This window comes from Chrysemys picta, chromosome 5 (genome assembly GCF_011386835.1).
Source record: "Chrysemys picta bellii isolate R12L10 chromosome 5, ASM1138683v2, whole genome shotgun sequence".
NCBI classification, from domain to species: domain Eukaryota; kingdom Metazoa; phylum Chordata; order Testudines; family Emydidae; genus Chrysemys; species Chrysemys picta.
In genome coordinates, this window is record NC_088795.1 from 101,102,781 (window position 1) to 101,116,227 (window position 13,447).

The following is a 13,447-nucleotide window of genomic DNA, read 5'->3' on the forward strand; positions in this document are numbered from 1 at the left end:
TTCCTCTCTGATATGCTTTTCCTGGACTTTACCCTTTACTAACCAAGTTACTCATGTATACTAAAAAGCTGTGGTTATAAGGTAGAATCAGGTGAATCTGCTAAGCCTGTTCTCTGTGGAAAATAAAAAGGTGAATAGGATCTGCCCCAGACATTTCTTCTACTCAAAAACATTCTCATACTTTTCTTGACTTGGTTAATCACTACATTTAAGAGGCGAGCTCCCCGAAGAGTTAAGGTACATTGGTACTGGAGAACCTTAAACTAATGTTTCCCAAGCTTGTATCTCTTCTGAGGAGAGTGATTGTACGAGAACTTCCACTTCTAGTGCTGTCAGTCCAGCACATTTCCACTGATGAACATTACATTTACTTAAAAAGAGGAGGTTACTCACCCTGTGCAGTAACTGAAGTTCTTCGAGATGAGTGTCCCTGTGGGTGCTCCACTCCAGGTGTTGGTGCGTCCCTGCGCCTTTGCTCGGAGATTTTTGCAGCAGTACTCATAGCGGCCACGCATGCTCAGAGGCTGCCCCCCGCTGTGAGTCTAGGTTGATAGTACGCATGCGTGGCCGGTCTCCTCAGTTCCTTCTCTACAACGGAGGCCCCCCAACTCCGAAGTAGAGGGGAGGAGGGTGGGTAGTGGAGCACCCACAGGGACACTCATCTCGAAGAACGTCAGTTACTGCACAGGGTGAGTAACCTCCTCTTCTTCTTCGAGAGATGTCCCTGTGGGTGCTCCACTCCAGGTGACTTAAAAGCCGTGTATCTTAAGGAGGTAGGGACTTCGGATCTGATAGGAACACCGTGGATAGTACAGCCCTGCCCAAACGTATGTCAGATAGAGGGCCTTGAGAAAGGGCATAGTGTTTAACAAATGTGTGCTCAGAGGACTAGGTGGCTGCTTTACAAATATCAGCCAGGGGAACTTTGCGTAAGAATGCTACAGAGGCAGCCAGAGATCTAGTGGAGTGTGTTCTGATGCCGTCTGGAGGTGTAACCTTCTTCATCTGATAGCACAACCGGATGCACTGGGAAATCCAGTTCGAAAGTCTCTGGGTAGAAATAGGCGTACCTTTGGAGCGCTCCGCAATGGAGACAAAAAGTCTGGAAGAAGTTCTAAAAGGCTTGGTTCTATCCAAATAGAATGACAAGGCTCTGCGTACATCTAGTGTATGCACTGAGGCTTCGAACGAGTTCGCGTGTGGTTTCGGAAAAAAAGTCGGTAGGTGTATTGGCTCATTAATGTGGAATGACGAGTGCACCTTTGGAAGAAATTTGGGGTGTAATCTGAGGGTAACCTTGTCTTTAAAAAATAGCGTATATGGTGGGTCTGCCATAAGAGCTGCTATTTCTCCTGCCCGTCTGGCAGAGGTAATTGCCACTAGAAATGCTGTTTTCATCGAGAGGTGTAAAAGGGAGCACGTGGCTAGGGGTTCAAATGGTTGTTGAGTTAGGCAAGACAGTACTAGATGAAAGTCCCAAGGGGTGGTAGGTGGTTTAATGTCTGGGTATAAGGTTTGTAGTCCCTTGAGGAAACGCTTAGTGATAGAATGAACAAAGACAGACGTGTCATCAATTCTGTCGTGAAAAGTTGTAATAGCAGCTAAATGGACCCTGATGAAGCTGAAAGAAAGGCCGGATTGCTTAAGGCCCAATAGATAGTCAAGTATGAGCGAAAGAGATACCGACGTGGGACAAAGGTGTTTAGCGGAACACCAATGTGTGAATCGTTTCCACTTTTGAAGATAGGTCGTGCGAGTAGATTGTGTTCTGCTATGTAGGAGCACCTTTTGAACTTGTTCAGAGCAATCTAGTTCGCTTTGGGAAAACCATGTAGGAACCAGGCTTTGAGGTGAAGCATGGACAGGTTAGGGTGGAGAAAGCGGCCGTGTTGTTGAGATAGGAGGTTCGGAATGAGAGGCAAGGAGATTGGTGGTTGAATCGACATTCTGGTGAGGAACGGAAACCACGGTTGTCTGGGCCACGACGGGGCAATGAGGATCACCTTGGCTCGGTCTGTTCGTATTTTTATCAGGACCCTGTTGAGAACTGGTATTGGGGGAAATGCATAGAGTAGGTTTCGGTGCCATGAGATCATGAATGCGTCTCCCAGGGAATGTTTGCCCAGTCCTGCTCTGGAGCAGAAATTGGGACATTTCTTGTTTTTTGTAGTTGCAAAAAGATCTATTGTTGGTTAACCCCAAGTGCTGAATACGTTGTGAATGGTTTTCTCGTCTATCTCCCACTCGTGGTCCCATGGGAAGCGTCTGCTTAGTTCGTCCGCTGTGGTGTTCATTACCCCGGGAAGATAGGCAGCTGATACCCGGATGTTGTTCGCAATGCACCAATTCCAGAGCTTCATAGCCTCTGTGCACAGCGAATGGGATCGAGCTCCTCCCTGCCTGTTTACATAAAACATGCATGCAATGTTGTCTGTCATTATGCGTACGTGATGATGCTTGATCAGTGGCAGGAAGTGACGGCACGCATTGCGAATAGCTCGAAGTTCTAGGACATTTATGTGCAGGGAGGTCTCGGTTGACGACCATAGCCCCTGTACTGTGTGGTGAGACATGTGTGCACCCCAGCCTGTCAGAGATGCATCGGTGGTCAGGATGAGTGATGGAGCCTGCTGAAGAAACGGGACTCCAGAGCAGAGGTTGGAGTGAACTGTCCACCAGTGTAGAGAATCTTTGACTCGGACAGGTAGGGAGAGAGTCTTGTTTAGAGAGTGCATATTCGGTCTGTAAACCGTGGCCAACCACACTTGGAAGCACCTCATGTAGAGGCGTGCATTCTGGACGACAAAAGTGCATGAGGCCATGTGACCTAGTATTTGTAGGCAATCTCGGGCAGTCACCTGGGGACTGTTGCGAATTATTGTGGCCAGTTGGCTTATGGAGTTGAAGCGATCGGGTGGGAGAGATGCCAACCCCGTCCGGGAGTCGAGGTCTGCTCCTATGAACTCCAGGTGCTGGGTGGGGCGTAATGTGGATTTGTTTTTGTTTATTTGTAGGCCGAGAGATAGGAAACAATCGACGGTGAGCCGCGTGAACCGGAGAGCCTCGTCGAACGTTGAGGCTTTGAGGAGGCAATCGTCGAGGTAAGGGAATATTATGACCCCTTGTTTCCTGAGGTAGGCAGTGACTACAGCTAGGAGCTTGGAAAAGACACGGGGGGCTGTGGACAGTCCGAAGGGGAGTACCCTGTATTGAAAATGTGTCGAGCCGAGGATAAATCGAAGGAAGAATCTGTGGGCCGGATGTATAGTGACATGGAAATAGGCATCTTGTAGGTCGAGGGCAGAAAACCAATCGCCCTGCTCCAGCGCTGGGATTATGGTGGTGAGGGTAACCATCCTGAACTTTTGCTTTTTGACAAATTTGTTGAGCCGCCTGAGGTCGAGGATTGGTCGCCATCCCCCATTTTTCTTTTCTGTTAAGAAATAATGGGAGTAAAAACCCTTCCCTTTGTGTCGTTCTGGCACGATTTCTACTGCTCCCAGATGAAGGAGATGTTGCACTTCTTGGAGGAGTAGCTGCTCGTGAGAAGGGTCCCTGAAGAGGGACGGGGAGGGGGGGTGGGTGGGAGGCAAGGAGAGGAAGGGGATGGCGTATCCAATTGTAACTACCTCTATGACCCACTTGTCGGAGGTAATGTTCTTCCATTGGTGGGAGAATGGTCGTAGGCGGTGTCCAAAGATAGGTGTGTCGGCTGAAGTGGGAGCGCTGTTTTCTAAACCCTCGACCAAGGCTTCAAATCTGCCTATTAGTTGGCGGGGGTTGAGGTGCCCCTGCAGAATTTGGACGACGGCGCTGGAATCTTGGTCTTTGACGTTGTTGTTGTTGTTCCTGCGGTCTATGGGAATGTTGTGTAAATGTGGGATAGCGTGGCCGGTGGTACGGTTGGTATCTATATTGCCGTCTTCTGGTCATAGGTGTCTGGAGACCTAAAGACCGGAGGGTTGCCCTTGAGTCCTTCATTGAATGAAGCACGTCGTTCGTGGTAGATGATAGGATTTGTTTCAAGTCCATGGCTACAAGAAAATCTTGTAAAATATCTACCCTGCAAGCTTGGTTTCTTTGTCAAAGAAAAAGTGAAAAGTCATGAAAATATATCCAGAAAACTGGACTAGGTCCAGGTTTCTTAGCAAAAGAAGAAATAGATGAAGCCAGCTCTCTAGAGATTTGAGACAACATTTAAGTGTTACAGTAGCAATTAACTCTAATCAAGGACTAGGGCTCCATTTTGCTAGGCTCTGTACAGGCAAATAACAAAACCAGTCTTTGCCCCAGAGAACTCACTATCTACAAGACAGTCAGGATGCAACAGGTGGATGAAATTGATAAATGAGCGAGGGTGGGCTCTAAGAGTGAGATAACAACAAAATGTTTTTTCAGAAAAGTAGAAGTCATAGCTCACTACTTGCCTGACCAGTGCCACACATAGGGAACTGTAGGCACCACAGAAACAATAGGTTCCAGAAGATCACTGGTTCCCAGGGCTGGCTCCAGGCACCAGCTTGGCAAGCAGGTGCTTGGGGTGGCCTCTCGGGAGAGGGGCGGCACTTCCACCTATGCGGCGGCAATTCGGCGGAGGGTCCCTCACTCCAGCTCGGAGCAAAGGACCACCCGCCGAATTGCCGCCGCAGACCGCGATCGCGGCTTTTTTTGGGGGGGGGGGCTGCTTGGGGCGGCAAAAACCCTGGAGCCGGCCCTGCTGGTTCCATGTCACAGGCTGTTTTGTACCATTCAAGTTCATATAGAAAACTGTGTTAATAGTTTTAGCCTTTTCATCTTTTGTTCCTTAATAACAATCTAAGATTAGGACTTTCCTCAAAAATCTTCTCTTCTCCATTTAAAGTAGCATTTGCCATTTCGGTATGACAGGTATAAGACTCAAACTTCAGCTCTTTATCTGCATTTAGAGAATCAAAGTGAAATTTGTCTTAGCCAACTTTTCTTAGGGAACACTAGTGAAAATTCCTATGCAGCTAAAACCTTAGACAGAATTGGAGATGGCAAAGAAGTGATCGTCAAAAGGCCTTCTACAAAAACTAGTGCATGTACACTGCTTCTCTCCAGTGCATTCAACTATGGCAACTCAAGCCCCCAAGGAGCCAGTTTCCTGAATCTGAGCTTTTCATGTTGCAAATGGAGCTCAGTAAAAGATACGAACACCCCAGTAGTCTCTGTTGAAAACTCTCTATAAACTTTTCCTTAAACTGTCATTCTAACAAAATAGCAAAGATTATTTTTGTTTAATTTAATGTTAATCCCCCCAAACTTTCTCACTGTCTGCATGTTCCTACTCCTAAGTGTCTTCAGCTTACCGATCTCAGGACTCTCTACATTCTAGTAACTTGCAGTGACTCCAGCATGGCTTTTTCACTTTAACAACAGATTTTACCTAATGGTTTGTTCCGTGCAGAGCTATTCTAAACACTTCTTCAGTCCTTAGGCTTTCAGTTCCATTTTTGTGATTGCAGGCAAAATTGGGTATCTGGATGTTTATTATGACCTTTCAGGACTTGTGGATGGGGACATATTCTGCAACTGATTGGACCTTACAGGAAGCTTCTACAATATATTATAATATGTAAATGAAGATCTCAGAAGAAAGATGTTGGTGTCCTGTGTTGTCTTGTAACAAGCATCTCCATTAACTCGATATTTGCAATAAGAAAATAACAGAAGGAAAAAAAAGTTCACCAGTAATAAAGGACAACATTGTGTTTTAATTTTCAGCTCTTAAATCACCCAGTAAAACTTTAACTATTGAAAGTGCAAGAATTACAGAATTGGGTTTACAGGCATTAATCTTATCCAGTTGAAAATATCTGGGCTGAAGGATAGGGAGTTAGATATTCTGCCTTTTGGCCCTGTCTACGTTAAGAGAAATCTGCTTTGGTGTAATGATATCTGTGCAAATTTCTACAATGTAGACAGATCTTCTATCTTCTACAAACATTTTACGTTAAAGCCATATGAGCTATATCTGTGAATCTAAATAAAAAGCTTTTATAGTGTTTGTGCATTAAAGAGAATTGATGGAATCTGAACCATTCCGCTGAGCAATTCCACTAGTAGCATTATTGTAGTTCTACAAAACTGTTCTCAGTAGTAACAGAATGCATAATTTACCTGTGTTTTCATCTCGCAAACCACGAAGTCTAAATATCTTTATAGAGAGATATTCTAAGTTGTCATTTTTATACAGACCACCTTTTCAGATTGTCTGACTGTAACATAGGCAACACTAGGTGAGACTTTGTACTGTACCTCTCAGCGGTTCAGCTCAGAATTCACAGCTTGTAGTGGGGGTGTTGAGGAGAGGCTAAAGAGGTTTAAAGCCACCTTTTTTACCTTCAGAGTTCTTGGCTGCTCTGAGGGCTGGAGAGTTCCCTGTGTAATTTAGAGAGCCCTGAGAGTCTAACAGCAGCCTTCCTGAGTTGCTCTGAGTCTCCTCAGCCCTATGTGCTGCAGCCTCACCCCTGATATGCCCATGCCACCCCCAGTGATGCCCCTCTATGCCCCTCTATTGGAGCACCGAATCAGTTGACTAAGGAGAAAGTGACTGATTACGTGATTTGGCTGACAGCATGGGCTCCGGGTAGAAGAGGCAGGAAATAAAAAACAGGCCCTATTGCTAACTTTGAGTGGGACTAGGGAGTTTCTCCACTGGGAGACCCGAAGAGGGAAACTTGGTGAAATCCTGGCCTTAATGAAGTTAATGGATTTTAAACACTGATTTTAAGTTTGTCAGGATTTTACCCTGGGTGCTGTTTGGTCTCTCCTGGTAAAGGCCTGGGGAAAGAACCTGAAAGGAGCTGTGATCAGAAGCCAGTGAGGGGGCCCAGAGAGAGACTGGAACTATTCACAGTCCTTGAGAGGAGGGCTATGGAGAATTCCTGAAGACAAGGAACTGAAAGGACAACACAGCCATGAAGCAGGGACTGTGTTTTGGCCCCTGACACAAGAGAAAGCAACACCCCTGCAGTGAGGGGGAAAGTACTATGAAACTTTAGGGAAGGGCTGAAAGGACTCTGAAGCTGTGCCAGAGGGGCAAAACGACATGGAGACAGAACTGGTTAAAAAACAAAATCCTAGTTTTTGCAAAACTAGTTCTTGTTTAAAGTGTTTGAAATTAACCCTTTAAAAAATCACAAATGTTGCAGGAATTTTTATTGAAAACATCAGAATGGTGATAGAAATTGTATTTACTAAAAACCTGGTGTTTGGTAATTGAAAAGTTTGATAAGTGTTTTAATAATGTTTTTGATAAATAATTGGAAAAATATTGAAAAGATGCACAATCTCCCCCCTCCCCCCCCATAAAAACTGAACAAATTTTGTTTTTGAAAGAAGGCCATTCTCTGACTAAAAATAACTTCAACCAACTCTGGTTGATTAGCCTTGATACAGGGTGAACAGCTGAATATATTTTGTTTAATAACAATAAATGAAACCCCATAGGGGAGACTTTTGTATTAAACATCAGCATGATGTAGGAGACTTTACTGATTTTGCTAAGATGGGGCCCTGAAGTAAAACTGATACACAAATGGTGGGTGCAGATGGAGAAAATATCGCAACCAACTGATATTTGGGCCAGGAGGGAGGAGAAGCCTTAATACAGTGTCTGAAACATCTCTTCAATAGCAAAAACCCAACAAAATACTTGTTTAAAAAATTATATTGACTGAGGGCTATTGGGAGGTTGTGTGTATGAGGCTGGGCTGTTATCCCATATGTAACTGGCTCTACCTAGCTACAGCAGTTTGCTATTCTGAGAAGAAGAAGAAAAAACCAAAAAAAAAAAAAGTCCTTTTTTTTTAAACTAGCAGACACGTATCTTGAAAGATAATTGGCTTTTATACTAAGATCCTTATTTTCTTCCTTTAAATCTTCAGAGGTTTTCTGGCTTCTACTGAGCAGAATTTCACATCAATTGGCAGATCCTGGTAATGATAGCAAAACACTGAGACACAGATCTTCAAAGGTAATTGGGCACCGAACTTCCATTGATTTCAGTAGGAACCAGCTTCACAATATCTTTGAGGCTCTGGGCCTGCATGTCTTCTCTCAATGACCTGGGTTCTGCTCAAAAAGCAATTGCTGCTTATTGTTAACAACTTGCTGTAGTGATTCCACAATATCATCACATCTCCAGACACTTCTCTAACAAGGAAAGTGAAAGAGACATATTTGTGGATTTTTTTAAAACCAGTTTTGTAGATTTAAGAGCAAGGATACTGGGCTGGATCCTCGACTCCATTTAATCAATTTTGCATGGCTCCTGCAGCACTAATCAGACTTAAAGCCATCTTAAGTGACTCTCTGAAGATTCCCCTGGCATTGGAGGGGTAGGGGGAATATTTGGGTTGCAGCTTCTACATCATCTCCCTCCTGAACCCAATGTAGGGGGCATGGTAAAAAAAATGAAGCATGGTTAAAGTGCCTTCTTGCCATGTTGATCCTTGGTGGCCAGAATGGCTCCCTGCAACTGCAAGCAGTCAGTTGACAGAGCAATCCTGGTCTTATATACTTTTTTTGAGTCTGGGAAAACATAAAACACGCCCAAGACAAGGACACCTTAAAACCAATTTTGCACCCTCCTCCTCTGCTATTGCCCTCCACCTACCTCAACAGGTGGCAAACTTTATGGGACAGGAGGTGACTGGAACAGCCCCTAGAGAAGTGGGGAGGAGAGCACACACTGGGGGAATGCAAGGTTGGCCCCTATTACTCCGTCCATTGGCCAGCTGGAGTAGGAGGGGAGCTGACTGATCCCTTGTTGGTGGATTTTTTGCCTTCCTCGCAGCAGTCGGGAGGCACAGTTAAGGTAAACAGGACTAGGATTTAGTAATCAGTGGTAGTACTTGGTAGGGATGTTGGTTTGTCGTAACTTGCAGCCAATTTCCAGTGTGGTTAAAAGGCAGGGATTGTTCTCAGAAGTAAAAGACCTGGGATTTTGCTGGTGGGCTTTATGCCCAGGGGATAGGGGGAGACCTTCTGGCATGCACGGGCCAAGTTCCTTCCCCCGTCACATTTCAGTACTTTCTGTCCACCTCACAGGGTGTGTGGCTGTGAGTGAAAGGATTCAGACGAGAGAGCTGAATCTAAGGGGTAAGCTGAGGAGAGTCTGAGTTATGGGCTATGCAGTAGGAGCCTTGTAACGCTGCACTGGAACCACCTAAAATGCCTGGTATGCAAGAGTCTGGTTGACAGGACAGGACCTCCTTTGGTTAAGTTTAATAAAGTTGCAGCCTGACACTTAAAATCTGTCCCTCTGTCTGTCTTCATTCGCTGACATGTCCTGAATGCTACTCTGGTACATGGCTTATTAACTGTAGAAGTTGGATATGTTGGCTGCTGCCATTGATTTTATTGTTCTCTCATTACACTGACAACAAACTCACACATCCTTTACAGATGACCTGTTTAAGATTTCTTTTTATGGGGTCTGTGAAACTTAATGTGCCTTTTTATTGCAAAATGAAGGGCTGGAAGGTGTTTTCCAAAGAAACAAATTTTTTATTTAATTTTACTTAGAAATAGATGGAATGTCATGCGTAGAGGACTCAGAGGGATTACTCGATGTCTCAGGTGTTGACTGGGTGTTTTCTCATTCCCTAACCAAAGAGCAGGGTGCAGAATCCTTAATAAAGACTATATTCCCAGGTGTTTATTATTCACTGAAGTTAGATAGGTGTTGACAAAAAATAACAAAACAAAAAAACCCCAACAAATAACAGTCTGACTAAAAATTCCTTCCAGGCAGAATACATCTCCAGTGAAATAGCCTTGCTCACCTTATTCACAAAGAATCTCAGCCCATACATACTCCACGCACAAACAAAACGAATCCACTTGCCTCCCAAATTGCATCGTGCATCTTGTTTCAGATATCAGTGCTAACCTATGATGCTTTAGTCTAAATTGCTCACATACTGATTTCTGGCTCTGCCATTGTATATCCAACCTCATTAGTTACCTTAATCTACCCAGAAAGTGTTAAAAGGAACACCTTATTTAAAAAGTTGGCAGAAGAATGATAAATCTTGATTCTGGACAAAAGTTAAGATTAATACAGTCTATATGCCACATACTGATGTGCCAAAAATATTTTTCAATATTTTTTACCGATGTGCTCATTAAAGCAAGGCACAAATTTTTCTAAGGGTACATCTACACTACAGGGGGGAGTCGATTTAAGATACGCAAATTCAGCTACGTGAATAGCGTAGCTGAATTCGACGTATCGCAGCCGACTTACCCCGCTGTGAGGACGGTGGCAAAATCGACTTCTGCGGCTTTCTGTCGAAGGCGCTTACTCCCACCTCCGCTGGTGGAGTAAGAGCGTCGATTCGGGGATCGATGGTCGCGTCCCAACAGGACGCGATAAATCGATCCCCGAGAGGTCGATTTCTACCCGCCGATTCAGGCGGGTAGTGTAGACCTAGCCTAAGGGAAAGGGAAATAAAACTTTACACTTACAAGTCTATTCTGCACCATATAATGAATACAACACCACTGCCAGCAACATTTAGCGCATATGCTTCACTGAAAAGAGAGGATTCCTATTTCGCAGAATTTAACCGATGCAGTCTACTCCTAGTGTCTTTCAGTTACTGAGCTCAAATTAAGCAACAAAGAGTCCTGTGGCAACAAAATGCATTTGTTAGTCTATAAGGTGCCACAGGACTCTTTGTTGCTTTTTATAGATCCAGACTAACACAGATACCCCTCTGATACTTGAGCTCAAATTAACATTTGACTTGGCGCCATAAATTCAGAATTGAAGATATTGTGATGGGCAGGGCCAGCTCTAGGTTTTTTGCCGCCCCAAGCAAAAAAAATTTTGGCTGCCCCCTGTCCCAGCCCTGGGCTCCTCGCCGCACCCCCCTGCCGCCCAAACCCTGGGCTCTCCCCCACCACCCGCACCCCCCTGCCGCCCAAACCCTGGGCTCTCCCCCACCACCCGCACCCCCCTGCCGCCCAAATCCTGGGCTCTCACCCCCCCACCTGCACCCCCCTGCCGTCCCAGCCCTGGGCTCCCCCCTAACCCCCCACCATTGCCCCCCCACCACACACCTCCTGCCGCCCCAGCCCTGGGGCACTGGTAACTCGCTCCCAGGACAGGTCATTCAGCAGGAATTTTGGATGGGCACAGAACACAGACAGGATTGGTTCCCATATGGTTACAGAACTGCAGTAAAGTGGAACAATTTTCAGCTTGTGTGATTGGAGGATATCTGGATGCATATTATAAGACTGTCCTCCATAAATGAGGAAAAGTTGAGGTGCCTTTATTATTCTTTTGTTCCACTCTTTCTTTCTATGGGGAATTTGCCAATGTGATATCACTGTCTTCCTTTTAAACAAACAAACAAACAAACAAAAAAGGCAATGGCTGTTGAAAATAGCAATTCCAGTCCTAATAACCACTGGGAAGCATTTCTTGCTCAATTTTATCCTACTTTTTCTACAGCAAGTTACTATGGATCAGTATATTTGATTTGGGAGAAATGAAGTAACTGAGCTTGAGCACTCCTGAATTTTGAGCTGTTCAAATCTGGAAGGTGGGGGGGGGGGGGGGGGCTGTGGCTCCACAGGGGAGCATGGCAGCATGTATGCAGCAGTGTGTCTGGCACTGCGTGAAGCCAGACACGCTGGTCTGAGTGGCACAGTAAGGGGGCTGGGAGGTTGGAGAAGGGGTAGGAGGTTCGGGGGGGGGGCAGTCAAGGGACAGGGAGAAGAGGGGGTTGGATGGGTCAGAGGTTCGGGGGGCAGTCAGGGAACAGGCAGTGGTTGGATAGGCATGCGAGTCCCAGGGGTTTGTCAGGGGACAGGTAGGGGGTGGGGTCTTAGGGGGGAACTTGGGAGGGGTCTCAGGAGGCGGCAATCAGGGGACAAGGACCAGTGGGGCTTAGATAGGGGGTGGGGTCCTGGGGGGCAGTTGGGGCAGGGGTCCCGGGAGGGGGTGATCAGGGGACAGGGAGCAGGGGGGTTGGATGGGTTGGGGTTTCTGTGGGGGGCAGTCGGAGGGAGTGGATGGTGGCAGGGTGGGGCTACCCTCCCTCCCCATGGAGTGTCCTATTTTTTGAATGTTAAAATACGGTATCCCTACCCTTCCCAATGCAGCTCTCCATTCACAGCAGGCATGAGGTCTCAGCTTCCTCACTCCCTCCCCCTCTTTCCTGTTGGTAGTGGCCAAGGGAATGCTGGGAAATGTAGTTCTTTCCCTGCTCCAGGGCTGGCTCCATAGGCAGGGAGCTAACCAAGGAACTACAGCTCCCAGCGTCCCCTGTTGGTTCTCAGCTCCCATGCTGGATCCCTGCCACCCCTGCAAATGGGCTGCCCCAAGCATGTGCTTGCTTTGCTGGTGCCTAGAGCCGTCCCTGGTGATGGGCAAACATTGTAGCTATCTCTAACGAGGGGAACAAAGATGACCCTGGGAAATTATAGACCAGTCAGCCTAACTTTGACACCTGGAAACATACTTGAACAAATTATTAAACAATAAATTTGTAACTACCTAGAGCATAATAGGATTATAAGAAATAGCCATCATGGGTTAGTCAAGAACAAATCATGCCAAACCCACCTAATTTTCTTCTTTTGACAGGGTTACTGGCCTGGTGGATGTGAGTGAAGCAGCAGACATAATATATCTTGATTTTAGTAAGGTCTTAAAAACAGTCCCACATAACATTCTCATAAGCAAACTAGGGAAATGTCATCTAGATTAAACTACTATAAAATGGGTGCACAATTGGTTGAAAGACGATATTCAAAGAGCAGTTATCAAGCTATCAAACTTGAAGGGTGTATCTGCCGAGGTCAGTCCTGAGTCTAGTACTAGTCAATATTTTTGTTAATGACTTAGATAATGCTGTGGAGAGTATGCTTATACAATTTGCAGATGACACCAGGCTGGGGGGGCGGGTTGCAAGCACTGTGGAGGACAGTATTAGAATTCAAAATGACCTTGACAAATTAGAGAACTCGTCTGAAATTAATACAAGATGAAATTCAGTAATGCCAGGTACAAAGCATTACACTTCGGAAGGAAAAAACCATTCAAATGCATAACTACAAAATGGGGAATAAGTGGATAGGAAGTAGTGGTGCTGAAAAGGATCTGCAGGTTATAGTTTAGTATAGTACAATTTGAATATGAGTCAACAGTGTGATGTAGTTGTGAAAAAGGCTAATATTCTGGGGTGTATCAATAGGAATGTCATGTAAGACAAAGGAGGTAATTGCTGTACTCAGCACTGGTGAAGCCTCAGCTGGAGTACTGTGTTCAACTTTGAGCGCCACACTTTAGAAAAGATGTGGATAAATTGACAGAGTCCAGAGGAAAGCAATAAAAAAAAGATAAAAGGTTTAGAAAACCTGACCTATGAGGAAAGGTTAAAAATAAATTGGGCATGTTTAGTTT

General features: G+C 45.5%; 1 protein-coding gene and 1 long non-coding RNA gene across 4 annotated transcripts in view; one reads left to right on the forward strand and one right to left on the reverse strand.

Annotated features, from left to right (window-relative positions):
• The window catches only part of LOC135983741 (uncharacterized), a 164,392-nt gene extending 156,384 nt beyond the window's left edge, over positions 1-8,008 (forward strand). The window contains exons 2-3 of the long non-coding RNA XR_010601513.1: positions 3,015-3,101; positions 7,911-8,008. This is a non-coding gene — a long non-coding RNA (uncharacterized LOC135983741). The remainder of the gene's footprint in view (positions 1-3,014; positions 3,102-7,910) is intronic.
• Positions 1-13,447, reverse strand: part of NWD2 (NACHT and WD repeat domain containing 2) — a 142,541-nt gene that overhangs the window by 56,224 nt on the left and 72,870 nt on the right. The window lies entirely within an intron of this gene.